This window comes from Girardinichthys multiradiatus, chromosome 12, assembly GCF_021462225.1.
Source record: "Girardinichthys multiradiatus isolate DD_20200921_A chromosome 12, DD_fGirMul_XY1, whole genome shotgun sequence".
NCBI lineage: Eukaryota > Metazoa > Chordata > Actinopteri > Cyprinodontiformes > Goodeidae > Girardinichthys > Girardinichthys multiradiatus.
This window is the reverse complement of record NC_061805.1, coordinates 13,538,471-13,553,394: the sequence shown is the minus strand read 5'-3', so window position 1 is coordinate 13,553,394 and position 14,924 is coordinate 13,538,471. Positions and strand designations below refer to the sequence as shown.

At 38.5% G+C, this 14,924-nt stretch overlaps 1 protein-coding gene across 3 annotated transcripts in view; it reads left to right on the top strand.

Moving 5' to 3' along the window:
* Nucleotides 1–14,924, top strand: part of unc5db (unc-5 netrin receptor Db) — a 450,113-nt gene that overhangs the window by 118,135 nt on the left and 317,054 nt on the right. The gene's annotated exons all lie outside the window — the stretch shown is intronic.

Sequence of the window (14,924 nt, the reverse complement as noted above, 5' to 3'; positions counted from 1 at the left end):
CCAAATAATTTAAAACAACATTCAGGAAACAAAGATTTGTGCTTTGAAAGCAAGCACAGCAGACAAAGTGACAGCTCGATGTTGCTTTTCTGACCTTCATAAAACATTTAGGTGCTTTGTGTTTTTATAGCTCGCACGCTTAGGCCGAGCTGCCTGATGAAAGAGCCGTGCCCTTTGTTGTACTTTTACCCTCTGGTAAACTTGGCAACGAGCAGCACTTTCAAGTCTGCTGAATGTGGGTCACACAATGCTCCACTTGTGGTCTCAGTGGTCTTGCTCTGCATAAATACCAGCACATCTAAAACTACCTCGAACAAGATCAACAGAGCTGAAAGGACACACTTCTTGCCAAACCTAAAGTAGTGCAGTAAAGGCTTTCCTTTTTGATTTTCATTGTGGCTAACATTTTTCTTATAACATTTGTGACATTACTTTAATATTGAACTGTGTCTTTGTAGGCCTGAAACACCCAAAATGGCAGTGTACACTCCTTTGTAAAGTTATTTGCACCACTTCTTTACATTTTGTCACAAACGCCAATGTGTTTTATTGGGATTTTATGTGATATACCAACACAATGTAGGGCATAATTGTAGCTCCGTACAGCTACAATTCTTCAGGGGTATGACTCTACCAGCAGTTAGCTCAGGCTCAGTGAGACTGGATGGAGAGCCTTGACTTTCACGCCCTACCTGCAGATTTTCTGATGGATTTAGGTGTGGACCTGACCATTGTAGCAAATTAATATATTTTAATAAATCATTTAATTGTAGCTGCTATATATTTAGAGTTGTTGTCCAGACTGAAAGTGAATCTCCGCTACAATTGCAACGCTTTTATAGCCTCCAGCAGGTTTTCTTCCAGGATTGCCTTGTCCATTAATCTTCCCACTAACTCTGACCTGCTTCCCTGCCTCTGCTAAAGAAAGGTCAGAGCACCTTCTTCCATGTTTGCTTTGTTCCTTTTAGGGCTTATGGCAAATAGCAAATCAGACCTTTATGGCCCTTTAAAAAAAAATGTTAAGCCAAATTTGTGGAGTCCATGACTAATAAGTGTGGTCTTGACAAGTTCTTCCACCTGGGCTGTTGATATCTGCAGCTCTACCATAACTACCATGAGCATCTTGGTCCCTGATTAAGACTCTTCTCACCTGGCCTGATGGCTTTCAGATGGGCCATACTTTTTCCATCTTCAGATGACTGATTGAACAGAGCTCTGCGAGATGTTTAAAGTTTGCGATATTGTTCCTTATGCCTGGTATACATGGCAGATTTTTCAAATTGTTGGCTGATTTTGAAAACCTCAGAGACCCCACACATGACAATAAAAAATTGGTTTGGTCCAACAGTGTGTGGTGTCCAGCCTCACGGCTAGCACAGCATACCACGCACAAACAGATCTTACTCATAAACATTCTGATTCCAGAAATCTCGCAAAGATCAATTGTGAGTTCAGAGTAATTCCCTTCTGTATTTCTGTCACCTCGCTTTCTGATTGGCTATATGGCACAGCAGGTTGCGTGCTCGTTTGTCCTCGGGAACAGCCCGCATGATAGGATATCGGGCCAAGACAATCCTACATGTTGAAAAATCTCGATTTGAGGTCGAAGTGGTCCCGACGTGCTTCCTAGCAGACTAGATCACTCTTAACACACCACACGCGGCAGGAATATCTCACAAGATTATCCTAAGACCCATCATGATAATCAGGGCATGTCGGAAGGGGAACATTGGGGCAAAATGCAGCATAAAATTCCTACCATGTGAACCAGGCATGAACCTAACTCTGTTTTAGAATTCTCCAAATCGTAACCCCTTACATGTTGTTGCAGCCAAACTCAACTTATTTTAAATGCTATCACTAATGCATAGACAGAGTAATGTTAGTTGATGCTCCAGCTTACTGTTTGTTTTGTGAGAAAACACTTTACAGGAGGCAGTCTCTGTGTTTTTTGCATATTTATTACTCACAAAAGGTGTCCCCACAGTCCTCATTTCAAGGATAAAATTCACCATGGCATGAAATCACATCACTCATTTAAACAGTAGCTATATAACAATAAGCGGTCAACAAACAGTTTGCCCCTCTGTCTAGCAACATGTCCCCATACAAAGGTTCCCACCTGTATTTGTTTAATCACAGTGACACCTAGTGGCCACACCAAACTACAAAGAACTCAGTATTTTATCTAATTTTGTATTTTTATACCATTAATTTGTCACAAAAAGTAGTTTTAAGATTTGCAGTCAGTACATCGGGAATGAGCCTACTGGAATGTTCTTTCTGAGGTTTCGGAGCAGCGGAGCTCTGCTTACAGACCGGCCTGGCTGCTAATTTAAGCTAACCGGGCGGCTGGACCAGTCCAGTGATAAATAACTGCAAGTACCATAATATAAATTGTAATATTTTTGTCAGAACCTGTTCATATTTTAAGTTAATGTAGAGATTAATTATAAACTGTTTCACCACAGCTCTGTCAGAAAAATATTTTAATGCATTACTGATGATCAGAGCACATAAAAATACACATTTTACCAAGATCTGGCTTTTCATGTAAACCTAACTTAGTGGAGTGTGAACTCTTTATTATTTTCCATTTTTCATAGTTTTATGCAGACAACTCTGCAGGAGAAGAGAGGTCCAGGTTTGGATGCAATTTCCCAAAAGCTCTCAGTGATCTTCTTTACACTCATGTCCGTCCATCCTCTACTCCACTGCCTACGCGTCTTCTACTTAATATTTGCTTATTATTCGACAGTCAAGGTATCAATTCTCTTTACTTCCAGGCTGATTATGTGTTTATTTTAATTAATACAATTTTTAACAAAGACCATTTTTTGTTTTTGCTGTAGATATCTGAAATGAGTTTACCTGATTATTATGATAGTAAAAAAAAAAGAAGCAGGTTAATCAGTGTTTATTTGTTATTATAAATGAACCGTACGTTTTAAAGTGGCAATTCTGGCCAGGTGCAGGTCAGTAAAAAAAATTAGATATAAAATTATTGAAATTTTCCTGTTTATGGATCCAGTGCAGCATAAGGAATAATGGAAGGAATTACTCATCTGTATAACTCTGAAGCTGCTCATAATCTACTACCATTCGTCAGCTGAAACAAAAATGTATTTATTAGCTAAGAGTCTTTTAAAGTGAGTAAACGAGTAATCTTCTGGACTGAAGGTGTATTGCAGTTTCCTTCACATTTTCCCCATACGTCAATAGGCTGATTTAAATAAATGTACCAGGGCCTTTCTGAGCAATGGAAACAGAAGGCTCCTAAATCCCCAGGATTCCTTTTTCCCACTTAAAACAATTCCTGGTGCTTTGAAGTTCGGGGTTTTCGATGGAAAATGGATGCACTGAAGACTTTGGTTGTGCCGTGACAACATTGGAAACAGTTTGAGGGGTATGGATACATTGCCAGGAACATTATCTGGTATTGTGTTTGTAGGTTACTGATGCTCTTTAACTGCAGCTTCATCTAATTGCATACATGTTTGTAGATAGACAGGTAAAAAAAAATCTACACACGTTCCACATGGCAGGTTTGACTGCACAAATTTTTCTGTGGCTGACTCAGTCTTCCTCCTCATGCTGTGGATCATTTCTGCAGCTTCTTTATAGAAGACAATGAGGCTGCCAGTGAAGGCATAATGTTGAGTGAGTGGGAGACTCCTGGCTCCTTGTTAAGTGTCAGGGAATTAAAGTAAAACCTTTGGCAAAGGTATTCACGCCAAAGTGAGACGAGCCTATTTTTATTCACGCCCTTAAAAGCCCCATCTTGAGAACATATTTGTCTGCCATGGTAGATGGAGCCTTTGTGTCTCTTAAACTGCCTGTGACAGACATTTTTAGATGGAGATTGTTCATCACTGCATCGCTGTCACTATTAAAGAAATTAAACAGTAACTCAGGCTGACCTGGTATGAAGGTCAGACATGACAAATTCAACAGAGAAATTCACAGAAGGTTTTGTCCAGTCTTAGAGAGCTCTAGAAGCTTTGTGTGAAGCAAAGAAGCACTAAAATCGAAAAATTGTTAAATGAGATGATCGGAAATCTTCTGACCCTGGATTCCCAGTTTGACATTTTTTTTTTCAGAAAGCATGTATAAATGTGTTTAGGATGTAAGTTTTTTTAATTCAAATTTTATAGGTCGACAGTTTCTAATCCATCACCCCATTTGTGCATCTAACCAAAAGTATGTATTACCCCTTTACTGTATCATTTGTTGTGTAGTTTTTATAGCATCTGCAACAACTGCCAGCTCTAAACTTGGAGTGTTGTGGGGCTTTGTAGGAAACTTGTTGCAGTGGATTAATAGCATTTCTGCAACATCACACTTGAAAATATTTATGTAAAGAGCAGAGGTTGCACTAGACTTTTTTGTTGCCGGTCATTTTGACTAACAGGGTAAATACATTTATATTCTATTTATAATCTATTTTTACCCATCACTTTATTTTTTTAAATGATAATAATTAAAAATTCAGTAGCATTTATTTTCATTCATTTTAATTAATATTAAGTCTGAACAAGCTTGACAGAAAATCCACATCATCCACATAAATACTTTTAACTTTTTTCTTCATGGTGACTAAAAGCACTGACCGTGGTTCCAATAACTACATATAAACAATGAAATTAAACAATTGCACTTAAAATATGAATAGATCACCTGCTGTGACCTGAACACACAGTCTCGCAACTTCCTCCTGGTCCGCATGGACCTGAAATGTGCAGCCGCTTGTGTGTAATCAAAGAGTGGGATTGCTGCAGAGGATATTGTCATGAGGTTTTGGACATTTGCCTCAAACTGACGACTTCTCACGGCGGTTTTGATGTTGTTCTGATGGCCGAATCCGTGCTCTGCCGCCGAGTTTTGAAAACAGGGAACATTTCTCTTATTGGAGTATTCAGAGGAGGGCCAGACTCTCTGATCTTTGGAATGCCAAATTGTCCAAAATTAAGCAATTATAGGAAACATTATTAAATAAGTATCTACATCAATAAATAATAGATAATGATTCTGGAGAAATAAATTGCTGAAAGTGACACAAAAATATGTAACAGATAATAATTAGTAGGTACTTTGACCTGTTATTTCTCCAGAAATCTACAGTAAAATTATTAAATATTTATTTTTAACATAAACATTTATGTGAAAGTTGTAATTATGTCATTAATATAAATGTTCTTAAGGTTACTTTTCTGTTTTCCTCTTAATTTCTCAACCGTTGCCTGGATTGGCGTTTGGTCTGCTCTATTACCGTAATGCACCTTGTATGTGCGAAGCTAATCTTTAACAGCGCTAACGTTGGCTGGCGTGACTGTCGGCTCATTTGACCACAGTGAACTGTGCTGGGTGACACAGAAAACAGCAATATCCCCGATGGTTATGCCAGACAGCACTGAAGTCTTGAGTGCTGAGCTCTGCATATTCCATGCGGACACGGTGCTCAATGGCTCTTAGGGTATCTACAATGGCGTCGTCGATGCTAACATTCTGGAGAGCAATTATCATCCCGATCATTTTAAAGATGTCATCCAAACGACTCAAAATGACATCATATGATAAATTATTCAGCTCAGTTTGATCTGCTAAGGTAACCAGAGCTGAATGAAGTTAAAGAAACTCCACCATCCTTCCTAAACCTTGAGCTGGCGCAGTAGCTGCTTAGGGAGCAGGTACCCAGGAAACTAATCTCTATGTAAGGCTCAGCCAATGAGGATGCAGGTCCAGCCTGTTGATGCTGATTGGCCCCACAGTCATTTAGTTGTAAAGTGACATTATGAAATAAATAGGACATGGGGAAAAATCACCCTTATAAAAAAATCTGGCTTTTTTAAATAAAAGCTGACTTTTAAAAAACAACATTTTGAAATATAAAACTGCTGGAATTTCATAAAAATAGCTTCAACAATAATTTCAATTATTAGGTAAAAATTGTTTATATGAAAACTCTTTTATATTATAAAGGTGATTTTTAATGGAAAATTTAATATATTTCACAATAATGAGCTGAGAATTTAATATGCATTCAATTATTTCACAATTGTATTGTCACATTAAATCATTAACTATTATTTATTGATGTAGATACTTATTTCATAATGTTTCATTTATTTATTTAATTTTGAACACTTTGGCATTCCATACTGAACGAGGGGTTTCCTGATTCGGTAAGCACTGTTTCAGCAGAAGGAAACAGCTAATTACTAACTCGCCACCAAGAGGTCAGGGGTGGGAATTACAGTCTGTCAAAATGACGGTCTTCAGATTTCACAGTTTAAAATAACAGAAAATATTGGGTTTACGTGGCACCTGGCTCCTGGTGAGGAGGCTTCATCATTTGTTGGTCAGAAGTGAATATACAGGTCCTTCTCAAAATATTAGCATATTGTGATAAAGTTCATTATTTTCCATAATGTCACGATGAAAATTTAACATTCATATATTTTAGATTCATTGCACACTAACTGAAATATTTCAGGTCTTTTATTGTCTTAATACGGATGATTTTGGCATACAGCTCATGAAAACCCAAAATTCCTATCTCACAAAATTAGCATATTTCATCCGACCACTAAAACAAAAGTGTTTTTAATACAAAAAACGTCAACCTTCAAATAATCATGTACAGTTATGCACTCAATACTTGGTCGGGAATCCTTTTGCAGAAATGACTGCTTCAATGCGGCGTGGCATGGAGGCAATCAGCCTGTGGCACTGCTGAGGTCTTATGGAGGCCCAGGATGCTTCGATAGCGGCCTTTAACTCATCCAGAGTGTTGGGTCTTGAGTCTCTCAACGTTCTCTTCACAATATCCCACAGATTCTCTATGGGGTTCAGGTCTGGAGAGTTGGCAGGCCAATTGAGCACAGTGATACCATGGTCAGTAAACCATTTACCAGTGGTTTTGGCACTGTGAGCAGGTGCCAGGTTGTGCTGAAAAATGAAATCTTCATCTCCATAAAGCTTTTCAGCAGATGGAAGCATGAAGTGCTCCAAAATCTCCTCATAGCTAGCTGCATTGACCCTGCCCTTGATAAAACACAGTGGACCAACACCAGCAGCTGACACGGCAACCCAGACCATCACTGACTGTGGGTACTTGACACTGGACTTCTGGCATTTTGGCATTTCCTTCTCCCCAGTCTTCCTCCAGACTCTGGCACCTTGATTTCCGAATGACATGCAGAATTTGCTTTCATCCGAAAAAAGTACTTTGGACCACTGAGCAACAGTCCGGTGCTGCTTCTCTGTAGCCCAGGTCTGGGGAATGCGGCACCTGTAGCCCATTTCCTGCACACGCCTGTGCACGGTGGCTCTGGATGTTTCTACTCCAGACTCAGTCCACTGCTTCCGCAGGTCCCCCAAGGTCTGGAATCGGCCCTTCTCCACAATCTTCCTCAGGGTCCGGTCACCTCTTCTCGTTGTGCAGCGTTTTCTGCCACACTTTTTCCTTCCCACAGACTTCCCACTGAGGTGCCTTGATACAGCACTCTGGGAACAGCCTATTCGTTCAGAAATTTCTTTCTGTGTCTTACCCTCTTGCTTGAGGCTGTCAATAGTGGCCTTCTGGACAGCAATCAGGTCGGCAGTCTTACCCATGATTGGGGTTTTGAGTGATGAACCAGGCTGGGAGTTTTAAAGGCCTCAGGAATCTTTTGCAGGTGTTTAGAGTTAACTCGTTGATTCAGATGATTAGGTTCATAGCTCGTTTAGAGACCCTTTTAATGATATGCTAATTTTGTGAGATAGGAATTTTGGGTTTTCATGAGCTGTATGACAAAATTATCCGTATTAAGACAATAAAAGACCTGAAATATTTCAGTTAGTGTGCAATGAATCTAAAATATATGAATGTTAAATTTTCATCGTGACATTATGGAAAATAATGAACTTTATCACAATATGCTAATATTTTGAGAAGGACCTGTAGAGGTTTTCTAATGTATCAACCTAATAGCGTGTTTCAACACAGTCTTATTTGTGGATGCTTCTCTCTCAAACATGTTTGAGACCATTAATCGGTTCTAACCCTAACTATTTTAGTTCCACCATGTTCTTATTTTAAATATATAAAGTCAAAATGTAAACTTTGTAGATAATTAATTGCTCTCAGCAAATACCAGATACAAAACACCTAAAACCCTAGAATTTGAAGGGATGTACTTTAATTTTTAAAAAACAGCATTTGATTTTTTCTGATGTTTTGTTCTATATGAACATATTTGAATGTGATCAGTAGATCTGGATATCTGCCATGTGAAAATGTGATCTATAAACTAGTACACACAACGTTTAAAAAATGGTTTTATTTTATTTCTCCCTTTATCACAATAGAATCAAGGTTACAATGTATGTTTTCTGTGTTTGGAAGCCTTCATCAACAAAAACCTCTTAATTGGCTTAAGCCTTAAGGGTTTTCATTTTCTGATGGCACGATTCTGCCATTATCATGACAACATGGTACATAGTATTAATATCACAACAAAGGTTTAGGAATGCAATAATTTTGGGCTAAAATGTATTGCAGCTTGTTTCTGAAGTTTTCCTTCCTTTAAGTCTTGTAGGTTATGCTGTGTGGCCTTTATCCAGAGTGAAAAGGGTATAACAGGAATGCACTGTCTACATTCAGCATATACAATATTATATATGTGTTCAGCATATACATCAGACACAGCATAGTTATCTTTTGATGTATATATTTTTTTTGCGGCACTGGCCCCTTTTCAGAGCTCCTTTTTATCTTCCACTCTTTAAATAGTGTGGTCAGGTCCTGACGGTTTCTTCTCCTCTGCCTTTGCTGGCAGTGGTCTGCTCTGTTCTCCCCTGCTTTAGATGCACAACCAGATCCACTCCAGCAGATTTCTCTCTCTTCCTCTGTCTGTCATTCAACTCTATGCTGACTTGGCTCTCCTCCCCGGAGAGTGGAGAAGATCCGGCCGATCCGACTCCCTTCCTTTCTCTTTGTCAGCTTTTCTTTCTCCCTGTGTGTATGTCAGCCTGGGTAGTGTTAAAACAGGCTATGGCTCCTGCCACCTTTTCAAACTGTTTATTTTACTGCAACAGGCACATTGCTGGGGCCTGAACTCTATTGTTGGGACCAAGCTCAGAGAATGGCCAAGGTCAGATGCTCTCAGATTTACCCATGCAACACACTACACACACTCTCCTACTTATTAATTACCATTGATAATTGACCCTTTTGTAAATTATTCTGGCTGCCAAATATCAATGATTCCGTACTATTAGCTGCTGGGAAAGTGACAAGGGTCGTAGCTGGACTTTTTTGGAGGACGTTCCCATGTAGTAGACTCGACAGTAATAACAACATAAAGAACATTTCTTTCAAATCATCATAAATTATTATCTGGCTGGAAATGTGCTACCATCGGTTACCGGTTTATAATTAAAAAGCCACCTTGTCCTGGTCACACTATCATATTAGACCAACACACTTTTCACAGGAGCTTTTCAAGACTCAAAGACATGAAAAGGTAGTTACAAACAGGCATATGTTGAAGTGCTATACACAATTTCTGTGTAATATGTAATTTTAACAACTAATTGAATTTTCAGATAATATTTAGGTTAATTTACTGCAGACACAGACAAACACTTCCATTCATCTCCACACCTACCAGAGAAAACTGATCACATCTTTAGCATCTTATTGAAATGACTTTAAATTATAGGAATAGTATGATTGACATGCGAACAGTTACAGTTGAAGTAAAAACAAAAATCATAAAAGTATACCCTTTTAAATCGCTGTTTGTTTATCAGTCTTTTCAATAAATCGTTACAAATTAGATATTCAAACCAAGATGGCACAATGTAAAGTCAATGTAACTCACTCAGTTAAGTCATCTCATGGCTTTAGCATTCATCTGCACCTGTCTAAACTATATGAGGTGGAAGTGGATGCTGGATCCAGACAGAGCCCCTGTGGACATATTTAATAGTCAGACATTAGAGCCAAAAAAACTTTGCCAGTTTCAAGGTGTTTTTTCCAAGTTGTTTAGCCCACACTGTATCCTCATTAGTTTCCTACACTCAACCCACCCACAGTTTCCCACTTAGGGCATGTAATTTTGTGAAAATAAAAGACATATTTAATAGTTTCACAAATGATCAATGGATCTGATCTTCCTAATAGAATTGTCCTTGGATGTTCAAGTCATAAATCAGTTGTTTGTGAAGTTTAGGGCAAAAAAGAAAAAATAACAAAAAACAAGTTTTTCCTCTGAGGTCTAAACTTCTGTGTGTCACATATTGTCCTGGTTGGTATCTACTTCTGTGTTATGGTGTTATTTATGTATTGAATCAGTAATTGTTGTGCTGTTCACCACAACACCTGTAGACAACAGCAGTTGTATACTGGATTGATCACCTTGGACCATGATGCATTGCAGGTGCTCATGTTGGTAGCAAGAAGTTGGGTTTTCTGAACTGTTAACAAGGTCTAGTGAGGATGAAACTTTTTATCTCTCCTCTGCACTAATTCATCTGTGTAACCATCAAACATTTTACATGGCGGTCCATAGTTAATAAATGTACATCCACATAAAGATAGGTTGCCAGTCTGGCTCTATGTTAAGCATTTTTGTCCTGCTGGAAGGTGAAATACATGCCAGTCTCAACTCTTTTGGAGCCTCTTACAGGTTAGATAAAGAATTGTCCTGTATTTAGCTCCATCCTTCTTTCCATCAACGTCAACTTACTTCCCTGTCCCTGCTGATTCTGGCCTGTCAGTTTAGTTGAAGAGCAATGTCTTGCCATGGTACCATGCCATTTTCTGATGAATTGGGAACTTAGGATATTGTTTTAGTAAGTAACTCTGCTTTACACTTCTCCACAACTTTGTCCGTGACCTGTTGGCTGTGTTCCTTGATCTTCTTGATGCTATTTGTTAACTAATGTTCTCTAACAAACAGCTTTTTAAAAGTTTATATTATTGTCCTTCAACTTCACAATTGTGCATTACCTTATGTTTGAATTCCTGTCAAAGACTCTGCACATTCATGCACACTACGGGTCAATTATAATCACCAATTAACCTAACATTCATGTTTCTGCACAGTGGAAGGAATTAATGTAAGGAAAAGGACACCAAACAAAGATGCACAGAAAACCCCCTGCAGAGATATGAACACATGGTCTTCTTGGTGGAAGCAGCTATGGTTCCCACTGCACCGCTGTGCTATGGAGAAACAACACCAAATTTAACATGGATCAAGTTACGTATTTAAAAGATTGCTAATAATATGTGTAAACTACATACAATGTTATGCTCAAAGCCGCACAACTATTGCCACCACAAGTCTACCTGCAACCAGAAGGAAACTGCGAACATTTGAGCCCTCCCCCACTACCCTCATACCCATCATTCATGTCATGACGGGGCGGCTTTGTAAAACCTTAAACCCGCAGAGATAATCAAGACAGACAAAACTGAAGGTGAGCTGTAATTTAGCACAGACCCATTGCTCCATCAGCAGTAAACCAAATCCAAACACTATAAAGCATCATAGCAGGGTCTGTAGTTAGTGGAATGTAGTGACCGGCAGCTGTATTTTAGATTTACTATTATATTATTTTTACTGATATCACACCATGGCAGCAGTGTGCTGTCTACAAATAAAATGAGATCCAACTCACAGAGGAGGAGCAGCAGGGGCTTTTTGTTGCATGTTGTTGCTGCCTTCTGTTGCACATGAAAACAGGCAGCAAGATCAAAACTGAAGCTCAGAGTTTGTCAGCCATCTAGACATCTTTAAATAGACCTAATATAGGAAGAGCTTCATATAAAGAGACATTATGTGAAGTATTTAGTTGCAGTCAAAAGTGAAATAGACAGAAGTCATAATGAGAAACAGCAGTGTCTGCTTCAGGTAGTTTATGGATCACCAGTGAAGCTGGCTATGTCCCCCACATGTGTGAGTTTTCATAAAGGAAGCTGGCATCACGGGAGTAATACTCAACCGGGTTGACATAGATATTTTACATTAAAGGTTTACACACATTGTTGGCATTTGTCACTTATAAGTTTTGTTATATTTTCAAATGTCACTGCTACAGAAGGCACCATAGCCAGGTTAAAGGACAGCAACACATTGCAACAGTCACCTCCTAATGTCACACTTTGTGTCACGTTCTAGTTGTTCCTAGATATAAAACTATTTGGACTGATAGTATAGTAATTTAAAATATAAATTTAAAGCTCATCACTGCTTCCTTCCAATGACTAGGCGAAGATTAAAATCTGTAAATGTTTCAATATTTATGTTATACAAATTACAATTTAAGAAGCCTGAAGGCATTTAAAAACATACTTTAGCCCATTTTTGTGGACCTTCTGGCTGTAAGTAGATATTTTTGTCTAAACCGTGTTTGTGCTCTGCTGAAATTTTGTGCATAGATACATAACCTTGAAAACCACTATAATTATACTGTTTATCTAGTCTGTAGAATGCCAAAATATTGTAAAAATACTATTAAAGCACAGACCTTAACAAGCACCAAATGCTTACCATAATGTCCTCCTTTTTTCTAAAGAAACATCTTGGAAATGGTATCCATATTGGTATGCTAATATAAATGTTGTATGCTGCTGTTCCATCTACATAAAAGTGGGCATCGACTGGTTTTTGGTATCAAGCTATTTAATGTTAGTTTTCTCCAACTGTACAGAGCAACACTCTCACCTGATTTGTCGTGGTGCTTTTTTTCTCTTCTGCCCTCGGTGGGGTAAGATGCTTTTCCACTCTCTCCTTGATCCTCCCCCATTTTTTGCCCTGCTTCAGCTTTTTGTCTATGTTTTTCTTAGAGCCTCTGTTTGCATATCCTCCTAATTTGTTCATTATGGATTTGGTCAGCTGGTCTCTCAACACAATCGATCAAATTTTCTCGACGGGAATTAAGGGTAAAGGGGAACCCTCTTGTCCAGACGGGACATTCTTCTCTGGATACGAAATGGATTCCTGGCAGCCGTGGAAGTTTGTGTGCCTGACAACAATGTCAGTCGAGGACGTGGAAGATTTGTACATAATTGGATTCTGTGAACTGAACTCTATGGCCATTTGATAAAACTTCCATCTCTTTTTCAAGGACAATGGCATCTTCGTCAGTGTTGACAGTCTTTGTGAGAGCAGACAGCAAAGAAAAGATGGAGGGGTGGCCACTTTGTTTAAAGATTTATTAGAGTGTAAAAAAAGTATTTCCGGGCAAATTTGACTCTTTTTAATATTTGGCTCTCTAGGTAAAGAGCCCGGTCCGAACCATGTTCTTGAATATTTACAGGCCTCCTAAGTCCAAAACAAACTTTATAAGTGATTTTAATGAGCTTTTATCTGTGATATGTGTTGATTATGACTGTTTAATTATTGTGGGAGACTTCAACATTCAAATGGACAATCCTGAAGACAATATCTACATGCTCCCCCTAACTCAGATTTTAATAAACAACAACGTAAGTTATCATAACTATGCAGACAACACACAGCTATACGTTACGATGTCACCAGGTGACTATGAACCCATTCAAGCGCTGGGTAAATGCTTAGAAGAAACCAATGCATGGATGGGCCTGAATTTTCTTCACCTGAATCAAAACAAAACTGAAGTAATAATCTTTGGACCAAAGGAAGAGCATTTAAAAGTTAGCACACATCTTCAGTTAATACAGCTAGAAACCACCAGTCAGGCTCGAAACCTGGGTGCAGTGATGGACTCAGACCTGAACCTTCAGAGGCACATAAAGGTAGTAACTAGGTCGGCCTTCTATCACCTAAAGAACATCTCCAGGATTAAAGGACTAATGTCTCAGCAGGACCTTAAAAAACTAATTCATGCGTTCATCTTTAGTAGAATTGATTACTGCAACGGTGTCTTCACAGGTCTGCCTAAAACGTAAATTAGACAGCTGCAGTTGATCCAGATCGCTGCTGCCCGCGTTCTCACTAGAACTAAGAAAGGGGAGCACATCACCCTGGTTCTAAAGTCCCTACACTGGCTCCCTATAGCTCAGAGAATAGAGTTTAAAATACTTCTGTTAATCTATAAATCACTGAATGGCTTAGCACCAAAATAAATTACAGACTTGTCAGTGTATCAACTAGCCAGACCTCTCAGGTCATCTCACTCAAATCTACTCTGCATACCCAAAACCAGAACCAAACATGGAGAAGCAGCTTTTAGTTCTTATGCTCCACTAATCTGGAATAAACTGCCAGAAAACTGTAAAAGCGCCGAAACCCTAAATTGCTTTAAATCAAGATTAAAAACGTATTTGTTTAGAGTGGCCTTTGACTGTGCCATCTAGGCATGATTAGTTACGTTTTCAGTCCAATTTTCCTTTCATTTTCTTGTCCATCATTCTATTCTCTTTATTTTATTTTACTTTTTTAAATTACCTCTGTTGTTTGATTTTATCCTTTGATTTGTTTTCTGTGTCTGTATTTGTGTTTATTTGCTTTGTGATTGTATTGTAATTGTATGTACAGCGCTTTGAGTGTCTTGTTGCTGAAAAGCGCTATATAAAAAAACTTACCTTATCTTACCTTACCTAACCCTTTTATTAACCCTGGTATTGTAATGGTATGTGTTTGATTCTGGTGCTAAGCTAGCAGCTTCTTTGTTAGCTTCAACTGCTAACAGGTCAGGACAGTGCCTGCTGCTAAATAACATTTACCCAGAAAGGTTTAGTTTTCAATCCAGTAAATAATGTGTCCCTAACATAATTTTACTAAATTTGATAACTAAGTAAACACCATTAATCCCATTTCTCCAGAAAGATTTGGCTCTTTTCCAAAATACGTCCTTAAATGTTTTACCATTCCCTTAATAATATTTCTTTAAATATTATTTAATAAATAAAGGCAGCTAATTAGACACCGTTGAAAAAATGGTCATCC